Source organism: Cupressus sempervirens, chromosome 10, assembly GCF_028749045.1.
Source record: "Cupressus sempervirens isolate cs-2001-9-10 chromosome 10, ASM2874904v1, whole genome shotgun sequence".
Taxonomy (NCBI): Eukaryota; Viridiplantae; Streptophyta; class Pinopsida; order Cupressales; family Cupressaceae; genus Cupressus; species Cupressus sempervirens.
The window spans coordinates 665,423,684-665,438,526 of NC_143127.1; positions in this window are offsets into that span (position 1 = coordinate 665,423,684).

A 14,843-nucleotide genomic window follows, 5' to 3' on the forward strand; every position below is an offset into this window, starting at 1 on the left:
ACTACTGAACTAATTTGGAATGATGATAAGAGAAGAGGTAACTTGTCCTATCTTAATTTATCTGATAATACATGTTTGTTTATACAAAATGAATATATTTGGTAATGGAATAAGAGCTTGTGTTTTTTGAACTTTGGTAATTTGGTAAGAATTGGAAAGATGAAAAAAAAAAGAGGATTACCAAGACTAAAGAAACATAATAATGCTATGTGTAACAATGTCAATTGAGGAAAATGACTAAGTCTAGTTTCAAGAGAAAGACCTACTCATCTAATGATATTTTAGAATCAGTTCATACTAACTTTTGTGGACCAATTGGAGTGAAAAGTTACTATGGAGAAAAATATTTCATTCTATTTGTTGATGACTATTCTAGAATGATGATTGTAATGTTTCATATAAAAAAATGATGCTTTTCAATCGTTTAAGTGGTATTTGGAAAGAGTTGAAAAGGAGATATGGAAGAGTTTGAAGTACTTGAGATCTAATATAGGAGGGGAATTCATCTATAATGAATTTAATATATTCTACGATGATAGAGGAATCAAGAGGTAGGTGTCAGCACTCATAACCCCTCCACAAAATAGAATAGAAGAAAGGAGAAACAAATCAATAATAGATTGTGCAAGAACACTAATGAAGAAGAATGTGTCACAAAAAGATTGGAGAGAAGTTGTAAGTATAATAGTCTATACTTTGAACCAAGTGCAAATTAAGAATAGTATAAAAATTATACCCTTTGAGTTATGGTATGGGTATGCACCTAATGTGAAATATTTTAAACTCTTTTGAAGAAAATGTTATAAACTAAAGGACAATAGAAATAGAAAACTTGATGCTAAAAGTGAGGAAGGCATATTCCTAGGATATTCTACTAAGAGAAAAGCTTATAACTATTTGAATTCTAACATGAACAAATTTGTGGAAAGTGCAAATGTGAAAGTTGATAAATATGCATAAAAGAATGAAGTTGAGTGCAAGAAAAAACCTAAAAACTAGAACACATTCATATATGTCAATGAAGGTGTTTCCTACTCCTTACCTAAGCTAGATAATAAAGCTACCAAACAACCACAAAATGTGAATATCGAGTCACAATAGTAAGATTCCAAGAAAAAAACTATAGGTGTCGAGCATCAGGAGAATGATATTGAGATGCAAGAAGAAGAAGACAATAAAAACTAACCATTGCGTGTTAAAATGTTGACACACTTTTATGAATCATTATATCCAAGATTTCTCAAGAATGAGGTCTCAAATGGTGACTCATAACTCTCTATTCATGGAGTAAAAGGGTTTCTAAGGGAGGCCCTCAGTTCAACCTAGTTTTTACCCATGAAACTACACCATAAAATGAGAGATTCAAGGATAAAAATATGAATCCGAATGAAGATGAAAGCTAATCTAAATGATAAAAATTCAAAGCAATGCAAGAAAGAAAATTTTATCTATGAAAGGAAATAAGAATGCAATATTAATCTATTAAAACAAATATGACTAAGATAATATGAAAATGCAAGGATGAAACCTGATGATGAAAGACATGGATGCAAGAGAGAATAAGACAATAAGAGAGAAGTTGCAATGAAATTCCTATGTCCAAAGCCTAATGCTCAAACTCCTCCAAAATCATTCTCCAAACCTACATAATAACAATAAAATATTCCTCTATATTTCTCTATATCTATCTCTCTCTATCTCTCTCTATTTTTCTATATCTTTCTCTACATTTCTCTATATCTTTCTCTATATATCAAAATGAGAAGGAAAGGGCTCCTGATAAAGGAAAATGTGGAGGTGGGAGGCTTCTCACAATCAATATGGGATAATAGAGTTTGATCCATGTGGGACAAAATTCCACCAATGAGAAAAGAGGAGTGTTTGAGAAGAAAGTGGAAAGAGAAAAAATAGGAATCCCACTTAGAGATATGTGCATTCGAGTGTAGAGAAAAAGGATTTATTTATTTATTTTTATTTAATGTATTTCCTTTTCTCATCAGAAAGAGATATTTAAGTGGGGATTTATTTATTTAATTAAAAGAGGGATTTTATTTTAATTAAAAGGAATTTATTTTATTTAATTAAAAGAGAAGTTTTCCTTTAATTAAATAAGATTTAGAATAAGATGATCAAACCTTAGGAAATATTGAAATAATCAAATTAATTACAGTTTGATTAAGGAAAATGATTTGAATTGATTTAATAAAATATTGTGATGCATTGATCCAAGAAATTGATAAATTGGAGAATGAAAATTGATAAATCAAAGAATTGGGGGCCCACAATCTAGGCAACCATTTTAGGGTGCTTACAACCATAACTAGAAATAGAACTAGAGATAAAAAATGAACTTTAAATCAATTTTCAAGATGAACTCATACAATAAGAGACAAGAAAAGAACCTAAACTAGAAAAATGTGTAAGAAAACACCATGCACCTAAATAAATCATTGGAAATAAAGACTCTGGAGTTATGAGTATGAAAAAACTAAGGAGTGATACATGCTTACTTTGTGAATTTGAGCCTAAATCAATAAAAGATGCTTTGGATAATGAAGATAGGATTGAAGAAATGAATGAAGAAATTGAATAGATAAAGAAGAACAAAACCTAGTCATTAGTACTTAGACCAAAGGAAAGGAATGTTATTTTAACCAAGTGGGTATTCACAGACAAGTTGAATGAAAAAGGAGAAGTCACAAGGAACAAGGCTAGATTGATATGCAAAGGATATGCACAAGAAGAAGGTATTGGATATGGAAAGATATTTTCCCCAATTGCAAGGTTGGAAGGAGTTAGAAAATTACATTCATATTCTTCTTACAAAACATTTAAAATGTACCAAATGGATGTAAAATATACATTTTTTAATGAAATACTAGAAGAAGAGGTTTATATTGAACAACTCAAAGGATTTTTTGATCCTAGAAAGAAGAACATGGTATGTAAATTGGAAAAAGATCTATATGGATTGAAATAAGCCCCTGCAACATGGTATGGAAGGCTAAACAATTATTTGGTAAATATTGGTTTTGATAAGAACTAATGATAACATTAATCTATATTTGAAGATTGAAGGTGGTAAAGGGATATTGTTATCTGAAATATTTGTTGATGATATCATATTTGGAGGAAAAAATGCATTATGCTAATCATTTGAAAATGATATGTAGAAGGAATTTGAAATGTCTATGTTTGGAGACATTGAATTCTTTGTTGGTTTACAAGTATATCAAATGTAGCAAGGTATCTACATTACTCAATAAAAATACATCAAAGAGATATTGAAAATTTTTGGGATGGAAGATTCAAGACCAGTTAGCACACCTATGGGTATAGGACATAATCTATCTAAGAATGATGATTCTATTGATGTGAACCAAACATTGTATAGATCAATCATTGGAAAGGTATAATATGGTGTTCATACAAGACCTAATAATGCATGAGAAATTGGGATTGTTGCAAGGTTTTTTGCAAATCCTAAGGAGAATCAAACAATGGTGGTAAAAATAATATTGATATATCTAAAAGGAATAGGAAATTATGGCCTACATTACAAGAAGTATGACAAATTTGAATTGAAAGTGTACATAGATGTGGATTAGGAAGACAATGGTTATGGAAAAAAGAGTACACGTGGTGGATCTTCCTTTCTAGGAAAGAGATTAGTTTCTTGGATAAGTAATGAGTAAAACTACATTCCACAATAAAAAGTAAAAGCTGAATATGTAGCAACAATCGTGAATTGTTCAAACATTATGTGAATCAAGAAATTGTTGAAAGGGATGAGGGAAGAGATCACTGATCCTTTTGTTATGTATTATGACACGAAAAGTGGTATAAATATGTCAAATAACCTTGTAATGTAGATAAAGAACAAACATAGTTCTATCAAGTATCATTACTTGAGAGAATTGGTTCAAGATAAAGAAGTGAGATTGGCATATGCGAACACTAAGGAGAAAATATATGATATTTTCACTAATTATTTACCTAAGTATGCATCTCAGTATCTTAGAGGTAAATTAGGGGTGATTCCCCTAGCTAAGGCTACTTAAGCTAAGATGGAGCTATGCATTACATGATTTGATTAGAATATCTTACAAGTTCATGCAAAAAGTCATACTTTAGAACCTCCCTAAAGTAGTGAAGTGAGCATAAAAACTTTGTATTAGTCATAATATCAAATGACAGATGGTGAAAAAGATTCAAAAGTACTAACATAAAGATATATACAAGGTAATGGTGTATGAGAAAGATGAAGTTTCTTTTGCATTTTTGTTAAAGAGGGAGATAATATAAAGTTTCTATATGATGAGGGAGTTCTTCATGTAGATTTAAGTAGTGAAAACTATTGCAAAGAGGGAGAATATATGCAAGGTGTTGCTAGAAATACAAAGGAAGTTGATTGATTTCATGATCTGATATGATAGAGGGAGTCTATGTGATTGTATATCAGAGCTACATGGATGAGAATTAGAATGAAACTGAAAAAAAGAGATGGACACTGAGATGAGAAACATAATGAAACTAAGGATATTAATAAAAGTATGATATTGAACATAGAGGGATTACATGTTTTGTATTGCATGGTAACTAGAGGTGTTTCCATCAATTCGAAAGAGGGAGATTATTGGAAACTAGAATTAGAATAATGGTTATGTTGTCATTGATGTCAAACCTTATTGTTAAGACATTTTTCTATCTAATTAGAGTTTCATATCAAGATGATTGATGGAGATGATTTTAGAGATGGGACATAAGAAAAGGACCTAGACAAAAGATTGAGTTATGAGAAACTACAATGGAAACTTGATCAAATATTGACCAAATGCATACACTTGATGGGGCAAAAGAGAAGAAGATTAAGGAACTTGAAGTTTAGAGTTGACCGAGAGATAGTATAAGTTGAAAAAATATAGTGTCAACTAAGCATTAGTATTGATTAAGTATCAATAAATGTGCCAAACATAACACTTAGTAGTGAGTGAGTAATTCAGAGGTGACTGAGTCTCAGAATATAGTGTTAGTTGAGGGAAAACATTTCATAGATTATGAGGAAATCATGATTTCCACCTGACACATTTCATTTCTTAGAATTTTGAAAAGTGTGTTAAAGATAAGGATGGATTATGTAGGAGCATCCTTAGTTGTCTTTCTATCCTGCTCATCTTTTTTCATTCTACTTATTGGAGCTAAGAGCAAGTGGTTTCCAAGTTGTTGTCATTGTTGAGTTGCTTAATGTTGTTCGAGTTACATTAACTAGTGTTGGCCGAGATACTATAGCTAATTTTGTCTAAGTGTTCCTTCATGTGTTGAGTCAACCTATTATTTTTTGATGCTTGGTTCCTTCTTTGACCAAGTTTGTCTATGATTGGTTCTTATTTTGAGATGACTTATGTAATTAATTTTAATCCTAAATTTAATGTTTGGATCTTGTCTTGGGATGTGTGTAGATCATTATAAGGTAGAACTTTATATTATGTAATGATTTGGAATCTTTTGTAAACCATTTTGGCAAGTATAAATAAGGGTGTTTAGGTTTAGGTTAGACATGATTTAAAGAATTGAGATAAAATGTTCCTAGAATAGAGAATTAGAAGCTAGCTCATGTATTTTGAAGTTGTATTTTTTTATCATAACCTAGAAAGTCTTACATTTATGCATGTATGCAAATAATTTGATGAATCAATAAATCATTTTGAAGTTCCTTCTCTCCTTGGTGTTTTTCTCTAAGTTTTTTTCTTCCTTTTTGTTACTCAACAAGGTGATTTTATAGTTAGGTGCCTTTGGCCCTAGCTCTTCAATTCATCCTTATGTCAGGTGGTATCAAATTTTGAGGTTCATGCTTGTGCAGATTGGATCATTTAGAAACCTTATTTGGATTTGGTTGTAGGGTGGAGGATCTATGGATTTGACCTATAACTTGTAGAGGGTTATGATCTTGCACAAACTTGATTGTAAATATGGTTGTAATAGAGGAAATATTGACATTACTACTAAGGACATGTTGAGACAAATTTTAGCTAGATTGGATGTTGTGGAGACATCCCAAAGGAGAGGAGCGCATCTTGATGATGTGAGTGATAACAATGCAATAAGGAAGATTAGGATGAAGAAATATTGTTTAGAGCATTATCTAGGGCATATTGAAAGAGTGTTGTGGAAGTTTTTTTTATGATGGAAAATTGGACACCAATGATGAGTTTGATTGGATCTCTTATATGGAGAAGTTCTTTGAATTTGAAGGTAGTCCCGATGATAGGAAGGTGAAGATTGTAATTACTGGGTTGAAAGGTCATGCCTTACTATGGTTTGAATAGTTGTAAACTGATAGATAAAGAAGAGGAAAAGAGAAGATTAGGACCTAGCTAAAAATAGTGAACAAAATGAAGAAGAAGTTCCTTATTGATAATTACTAAGTTATCTTGTTGAGAAAGATGAAAAAATTGAGACAAAAGGACATGATTGTGAAAGAGTGTAAGGAATTTTATAGATTTGACATTAGATCTAGACATGTAGACGATGAGGTTGAGAATGTTTCAAGGTCTCTAAATAGATTGAGATATAGAATTCAAGATGAGATAAGTTTTGTGAAATCAAAAAGTGTGGAAAAAGAATTTTCATATGCCTTGAAAGTTGAAATATTGATAAAGAAGAATGAACAAAGAAAAAAAGGTAGAGGTGGTAGAATTTAGAGAGGGAGAGGTGCATCTTATGGAAAAGGTGGAAGATCTGACAATTATGTGCAAGATAAGGGAAAATTTTAGTGGAAAAATGATGAAAAAGGAAAGAATAAATGGAAAGGTGGTAATTCATACCAAGAAAGAAGTAATTCTTATTCTAGAGGTGGTTTTCATGGTAATTTTTTCAAATGTGAAAAATAAGAACAAAGAGCATTTCAGTGTAGATACTGTGGTGAGAATGAAAAAGGTAGCAAAAATGTTGTGATTTAGGGAGACCTTGAGAGTTCACCAAGTGGATCTGGGGTTGGAGAAAACTTGATGGTAAGGAGAACTCTGTGTAATAAGGGAATTGATGAGGAACCTATCTTGAGGAGAAGTCATTTCAAGACTTGATGTAAGATGGTTGGAAAATGTTACAAAGCAATTACTAATAGTGGAAGTTCAACAAATTTAGTGTTAGAGGATCTGGTTACAAAGTTAGAATTGCAGAGGTTGAGACAACCTATCATGTTTCATGGATCAAGGATGAACATAAGTTGATGGTAAGTGAACAATGTGTTGTGTTGTTCAAGATTGGAATTTACTTTGATGGAGTTCTATGTGATGTTAAGCCTATGAATTTTTGTCATTTTCTATTGGGTAGACCTTAAAAATATGATAGACATGATATACATGATGGAAGATTGAATCAATATACTCTCTGGGTGAAAGGAAGAAAGAAAGTATTGTTGTCTTTGGTTGAAATTCTAGATGAGGTTAATTGTACTACTATTTGAGTTTGTGTGGTCAATGAGAAACAATTTGAAAAGGGGTTGAAGAAGAACCAATTTTCTTTTGTTGTAATCCTTAAGAGATCGAGTTGTGGTAGTATCCATTGAGTGACATCAATCAATGATGACTAAGTGAGAGAAGCTAATGGAGGATGAGTGATAGAAAAAGATAACAATGTTAGCCCAAGTGCCAATAGAAATTGAAAGGTTGTTGAATGAGCGAAAGGATATTTTTGATAAAGATATAACTTATGGTTTATAGCTAGCAAGAAGTATAATTCATTTTATTGACCTAATTCCTGAAGCTAGTCTACCAAAAAATGCACCATATAGATTGACACCTAAAAAAAATGAAGAACTTAATAGACAAGTGCAAGAGTTGTTGCAAAAAGGTTTGATCAGAGGAAGTATGAGTCTATGTGTTGTACCTACTTTATTAGAACCTAAGAAAAATGGAGAATGGAGGATGTGTACCAATTCTAGAGCTATTAAAAAGATCATAGTGAACTATAGGTTTCCTATGCTAAAGATGGATGATATAATGGATTTTTTGAGTGGAGAAAAGTATTTTACCAAGATTTATTTGAAGAGTGGTTATCATCATATTTGAATCATAGAAGGTGATGAATGGAAGACTACTTTTAAGAAAAAAGATGGTTTGTATGAATGGTTGGTTATGCCTTTTCATTTGACTAATACACCTAGTACTTTAATGAGGTTGATTGATGATGTTCTCAAGAGATTTTTGGGTAAGTTTGTGATTGTTTATTTGGATGATATTTTGATATTCAGTAAGACTAAGGAATAACATCTTGAGTATGTTAGACAAGTATTGCAGAGATTTCAAGAGGATAAATTGTTGATTAATTTGAAGAGTGTTCATCTATGCAAGAGGAAATTGTATATTTGGGATTTGTGATTTTAGTTGATGGTTTCATAATGGATCCTAAGAAGGTTAAATAAATTTTGGAATGACCTACACTTGAGAATCTATGTGAGGTAAGATCATTTCATGGTTTGGCTAGATTATATAGAAAGTTTATAAATAATTTCAGTTATGTTTTGTAATGTTCTGACTAAGACAATAAGAGGAGATAAAAATAATTTTAAGTGGACGCATGGGGCTGATAAGAATTTTGAGATTTTGAAACAATAGGTTGTTGAGATACATGTATTGGCTTTACCTAATTTCAATAAGGTGTTTCAAGTGAAATATGATGCAAGTGGCAATGAAATAGGAGTTGAGTTGAGTCAAGAAGGTAAACTTATTTCTTTATTCAATGAGAAGTTGAATGATGCTAAAGGGAGTATTATGTGTATGATCAAGAGTTTTATGATATTGTTCAAGCCTTGAAGAAGTGAAGACATTATTTGATTCCTAAGGGGTTTGTCTTGTATACTGATCATAAAGCTTTATAGTATTTGGGAAGTCAACATAATTTGAATTAGAGACATATGAAGTGGATTGAGTACTTGTAGAAATTTACATTTTTGATCAAGAATAAAAGTGGAGTTACTAATTGTTTTTTTGATGCATTGAGAAGATGACATTCTTTATTGATTGTGATGAAGGTTGAAGTTCTCAATTTTGATGAAATGAAGGAAATATATGATATTGGCCCTAATTTTTCTAAGGCATGGAGAGAGTGTAGATCACAAAATCTATCATAGGTTAAAGCTAAAACCTATGTCACCCTTTTACAAAGGAAAAGGCTAACAAAGTATAACTATTCACCTTTAATGAAATAAAACTGGCATTATTATTTAGAATTTGAAAATGAAGTAAACTACAAAAATGTGTAGAACTTGATGAAGTTTATGATTATGATTTTGATTTTTAATAATTATTTGGAATAAGAAATGATATAATTTATTATTTTTTTAAAGATGACTTTTTAGTTGCTGAAAAATGCTAGAAATTAGGGGTCTAGTTTGCACCACAAAACTACATGAAACTAAACTTATTTCTCTTTCATCTCATATTATGTTATAGATAACATATGTATCTAGAACAATCAAAAATAAAAATTGGCTTTAGACGTATATTTTCTCTTTTATAACAATTCAAATTTCAACTTATTCAAATTGATAGTTTTCATCTCCCACCACATTTTTCTAAATAATCTATTCTAAACAAAAGAAAACTTATAGATTCTAAAAGAGGATGCTCTCCTCTAGAATGTCATATAATTTTATTTTATTTTTATTTGGTTTTATATTTTTTTCTTTCTCAAAATTGACACCTTCTCAAGTGTTAAAATATGTACTTTTAGAATTTTTTAATTATAATATACTATATCTAATTTAAAAACTATGAAAACTAGATGTGAATATTCTTAACTTTGAGCTCTATAAAATAATGTTTATATGTTAATAAAAAAAATCATAAAAAATAGTAAGAGTTATTGAAACATATTTTTTCTAAAATAATTTTATTTCTTTGGTAATTGGATACTAACTAGTATAAAACATGCATTTACTAGACATTTCAAATTGGGAAAGTGTGAGACCATATATAACTTAGCTAGAATAAATTTATCAAAGATCATATGTTTGAATAAAATTGAGTTTTAGATATAAATATTCAAATTTAGTCATTTTGATAAGTAAGCCTAAAAGATGACACAACTTTGTACTTTTACCCTCATATCAAATGAGTAAGTTTGATGAGTATTTCATTCAAGAAGGTATGTTGTTCAAAGGAATTTAGTTGTGTATACCAAAAAGTTCTATGAGATATAATTTGATTAAGGAAAAGTATTGTGGTGGTTTGGCTAGACATTTCAAAATTGATAAGACATTAAGTTTTCTTAAGAAAAGTATTATTCACCAAAAATGTATAAGGATGTTTAGAAGTTTGTAAGGAGTTGTGGAATATCTCAAGTTGCAAAAGGTGTAAGTCAAAATACTAGATTGTATACATCTATTTATGTTCCTAGAAACCTTGGAGTGACATTAGTATATTTTTTTCTCTTGGATCGCCTAAGAAGAGCGTATGATTCCATATTTTTTGGTGTGGATAGATTTTCTAAGATGGCACATTTCATACCCTATTGTGCATGTTGCTAATATTTCTTCAAAGAGATTGTTAGATTGTATTGATTACCAAAAATTATTACTTATGATATAGATACTAAGTTTGTTAATTCTTTTTGGAGGAATTTGTGGAAGAAGGTGGGTACTAAGTTGAAGGTGGGTACTAAGTTGAGATTTAGTTCTACATTCCATCCATAGATAGATGGATAGAGAGAGGTTGTGAATAGAAGCTTGGCTAATTTTTTGAGATTTTTAGTTAGAAATAAGTTGAGTAATTAGGATATGGTATTGGCACAAGATGATTTTGCATATAATAATTCTATGAATAGGACTATAGGAAAAAGTTCTTTTGAGATTGTCACAAGAATGTAGTCTAGAGGACTATCAGATTTGAAGGATGTAGTTGGGGAAGGGAAGAGAAGTGTTGAAGGGGAATAATTTTTTGGTTTTATGAAGTCTTTGTATGAGGAACTGATGTTGAAGTTAGAAAAGAGTAATCATAAGTATAAAGAGAATGCGCTTTTAAGTCTAGGAGATTCATGTTTTCAAAGTTGGTGATGAAGTGATGGTTCATTTCAAGAGAGGAATATTTCCAACTGAAACATATAGTAAGTTGAAAATAAATAAGTTTTGACCTTGTAAGATCTTGAGGAAGTTTGATAATGGTAATGGTTACAAAGTTGAGCTACTTGATGACATGTATATATCTCTCATATTTAATTTTGTTGATTTACACAAGTATCATGAGTCAGATAATGAATTTTTTGTACCTAATGATTTTCCTAAGAAGTAGATTGAAGAGGTTGAATAGATATTAGATCAAAGAGTTGGTAAAAGGATGAAAGGAAAGGATTACCATAAATATTTGGTAAAATGGAAAAATAGGCCTATTGAAGATATATCATGGATTTCTCAATTTGAGTTGAACTCATCTAAGGTTGTGACATCTCAATGATTTAGGAGAATCATTTCTTTCAACCTTGATTATCTGATGCATGAGAGTCCTTGGTTGTCTTTCTATTCTACTCATCTTTGTTCATTCTATCTATTGGAGTTGAGTGCTAGTGGTTTCCAAGTTGTTGTTGTTGTTGAGTTGTTTAGTGTTGGTTGAGTTCCTATAGATAGTGTTGGCCTATTGAAAATAATCAAGACTAGCTATGTTACTGAGAGGGGAGGGGTGAATTAGTAACCTCAAAAAATTTTAAATTAATTGAGCACTTAACCATATGAATCATTCACCATTCATTCTTCTAAGCTAATGTATGCATGAGAAAAGATAAACATACATATGAACACATTAATTTTGGTGACCCAAAAATGTTGCAAATAGAAAGTAAAACTAGGGTGGGGATGATACTCACAAAACTTCACTACTATAGTATAAAGTTAGCCTATTAGAGCTTACATTGATCACTTCTGATGATCTGCCTTGTTAAGATAAATTTGGATTACTAGGTCCACCTTTTTAGAGGTTTTACAAACATACAATGAAGTATGCACTCTATTAGGAGATTTATACAAAGAATGTTAAGTCTACCCTATTAAAGGATTTCAAAACTGAACCACCTATCAGGATGAAACAGTAGATTTGACTTACAACTTGATTGCTAAATATATCTTGAAGTACAGATCACCTCTTGTAACTGATATATTTTTGTTGCTCCTTGTAGACTTTACTAAATACTCTGCTCTATTGCTGATTCACATTCACTCTTCTCAAAACATTACATATCCATTCCTTGATATTCCATAATAATGATGCAATCCAAATGATATAATACATTACATAAATACCATTTCAATAGTTACAATTGCAAGGTTGGCTAAAACACAAGTAAACAAAACATTATTGAGTCGACCAAATAGTGTAAAACTTGGGCTCTTCAAGTTGACTCTATCACCTTTTGATACTCAATATTCACTGCATTACACTGCATACTAAGCACAGTCCATACTAATCACACAATGTAGCTTGGAACTCAGTAACCATTGGAGACTTAGTAGATATAGTGTCACTCATTAGAAACTAAAACTATCATTTACCTTGCTGTCACTCAGTAAACACTACACATCCATTACTCGGTAGAAACTAGCTTCATATCATGCAAGCTGATAACTTGGTAGATATTTTGAAGCTCAATAACCACTATCTATTCAGTTAACACTACTGAACTACCCATTCACTCAGTAGCTTTAGGAATACTTAGTGTGAACTAAAAAATTGTTGAACTTACAAGGTAACGACTGAATGCTTGGTATAAACTATGAACTGAGTGATGAATTTGGTAAGCATTCAGAATTGAATAAGTGTTGTCACTAATGACAAATACAAAATAATTCCAACAAGGCCAAGTTACTATAGCTTGTGTTAGATGAGTTACTATAGCTCCTAATTTATTGTAGTTGCTAAGTTACTATAGTTGTCTAGTACTAGTTACTACCAAGTTGTCTAGTGTTGGTTGATTGTTCTTATATGTGTCAAGTGAAACTATTATTTGTTGATGCTCAGTTCTTTCTTTGGCCAAGTTTTTCTATGATTGGTTCTTAGTTTGAGCTAGCTTATGTAATTAATTTTGATCATAAATTTAATGTTGGAATCTTATCCTAGGATGTGTACAAATAGTTTTAAGGTCACACTTTCTATTATATAGTGATCTAGAATCTTCTATAAGTCATTTCAACAAGTAAATAATGGTGTTTAGGTTTAGGTTAGGAATGACTTAGAGAGTTGAGAGATGATGTTCCTGGAATAGAATAACCTAGAAGGCCTTACAATCAACATCTATGCAAATAATTTAATGAATCAATAAAGAATTTTGAAGTTCCTTCTCTTCTTGGTGTTGTTATATGTGTTGTTTTTTTTTTGTGTTACTCAACAAGGTGATTGGATAGTTAGGTGTTCCTTTGGCCCTAGCTCATCAATTCCTGCTTGTGGAAATGGATGAACTATAGTATTTAATTCAATAAAAACTATTTTTGAGTGTTTCTATGCATGAATTCAAAGAGAATTTTGGAGAATTTTATAGAAGAGAATAGAGGAGATAAAATTCTAGAAGGATTCGATGAATCTGAATAAACCCTAAGATCGATGGTATTGTTTAAGAAAAAAAAGATTAGAATTACATATTTGAGGAGGTATAAGGGCTAAACTTGAAAAGGTTAGTAGAGCCAGTGAAGACCTTAACAAGGTTAGAGAAGTTTCCTATTCTATTAGCAAACTTGAGTAGAAGGTTGAACAATGAAGTGTTGAGTTGAAGAGAGATAACTTGAAGGATTGCTAAGTGTATCAGTGATGGAGAAGATAAGGGTGGCTAGACAATGAATCAATTGTTGGACCAAATTGTGATTTGTATTTGCAAAGTGATTTGTATGTGTTAGATTAATCTACTCTTCCTTTCTAACCATTTAATCAATTTAAAAATCCTTTATTCAAGGTTGACCTAACAATCATATGTAAATCCTTTAATTAAGGTGACATTCTAATGGAATGTTCTAAAGTCCTCTAACAAGGCCACTTTTAACAAGATGATTAAATCCTTTAACAAAGTCACATTTAATAGTGTTTTTTATAAATATTGTCACAAAAATTTTCACCCTTGCCTAATTTTTTTACCTAAAGGAAACCTTGTGAAACATTGAAACAACCTCCAAGTTGTGGGACTTGAACAATGAGGTTGAGTCTCTAGAGAAGGTTGGATTCCTTTGATATTAGGGTGCACCTAAACTATACTTGGAGAAGAAAAGGTAATAAAGCATACATAAAACACTAACCTAATCTATCCTAAGGAGGTGATTCACCAAAAGAGAGTGTTCAAATCAATATCTTCCCATACATGCACAATTAAACTATCATGACATAAAAAAATATGCAGATATGGACTTGTTCTAATCCAATATCCAAATGTAGATGAAATAACCAAATGAGTGATACAAGGAAGAAGAGTTTCACTATATATCATTCATATGCCAAAGGAGATATAGTCATACAAATTATAGATATCCACATTACATTGATGAGGGGCAAATGAGTCTTAACATAGTACATCAATGGCTAGAAGGGATAAGGTAGAATATCATGAAGTTTAGAGGCAAATGAAATTTACAATAAGAATGCCAGAGCGATGCCAAAGAAATGGAGAAGATTTGACCCTTACAAGGGTTTAGAAATGTATCTTTATAGCTCAGACATAGACTCTGGATTGCTTCACAACCAAACCAATGCATTCAAGATTGTCAGAGGATGATTGGATATGATCTAGATGGTAGATTTAATTTGGTACATCTTTGGATGCAAGAAAATTATCAAAACCCTAACCAAGAAGAAACCTTGAAGTGATAGAAATGGCAC